This window comes from Coenobita brevimanus, chromosome 29 (genome assembly GCF_032717465.1).
Source record: "Coenobita brevimanus isolate Jiangsu-jjx chromosome 29, ASM3271746v2, whole genome shotgun sequence".
Classification (NCBI taxonomy): domain Eukaryota; kingdom Metazoa; phylum Arthropoda; class Malacostraca; order Decapoda; family Coenobitidae; genus Coenobita; species Coenobita brevimanus.
The window spans coordinates 42483223-42484262 of NC_136982.1; positions in this window are offsets into that span (position 1 = coordinate 42483223).

Sequence of the window (1040 nt, forward strand, 5' to 3'; positions counted from 1 at the left end):
TATTCATTCTTTCATTACCTCATCCCTTTTCATTTTTCATTTTGGTCCTTATTCTTTATTTGTCACTATTCATCAACAACCCCTTCTTCCATTCTAAATCTTCCCCTTGAATTATTCTTGTCCCTACTCATCGATGACCGTCGGCGGGAGAACTTTGCGTGCGTGCTTTTTTTTTTTTTTTGATCCGAAATTCCTCCCATGGGTTTTTGTCCATACTCATTAGCGAAGCCTCGATATAGGACGATTTGCGTGCGTGCGTGCGTGTGTGTGTGTGTGCGTGTGTGTGACTTCATTATCAACACATCCCCCTTCGATTCTAATCCCTACTCAGTAACAACACCTTCCATTCCAAATTTTCTTGATTTGTCTTGTCCTTACTCATGGACGACTATCGGTGCAGAGCAATTTGCGTGTGTGCGAGTGCGTGTGCGACTCATTCAAAACTCAACTTTTCCATTTTTCGTCCCTACTCATTAACAACGTCATCCATCCCAACTTTACCCCTTGAAGTTTTGCCCCGTACTAATCAGCGAAGCCTCAGTATAGGATAACGTGTGTGTGTGTGCGTGTGTGTGTGTGTGCGTGCGTGCGTGTGTGTGTGTGTGTGTGTGTGTGTGTGTGTTAAAATTTTCCCTCAGAACTTTAATCTGTACTCATTAACAACCCCTCCTTCCATCCCAAATTTTCCCCGTTAAATTTTTACCCCATACTCATCAGGGAAGGCTCGGCACAGGACAATTTGCGTGTGTGCGAGTGCGTGTGTGCGTGTGGGAGCCTGGCGAGCGTCGCTGACTAGCCGACCCTGCGTTAAAGAGTAGCACGTCGGAATCTGTGTAAGCCTCGTTGCTCTATGCTCAGGCCGCCGGGGAGACACAACCACAACCCACAGTTTTCGTCCTGTGTGCTCGCCTCTCCCGCGTTTACCAGTGTTATTTCGCCCTGGAAGTTGTAGCAGGTGTATTGTATTGTGATTCCTGTGCTCTTGGTGTGGTACAAAGTGCGGTGGAGCCCTGAAAACGAGGTGAAAATCAAGTCATTCT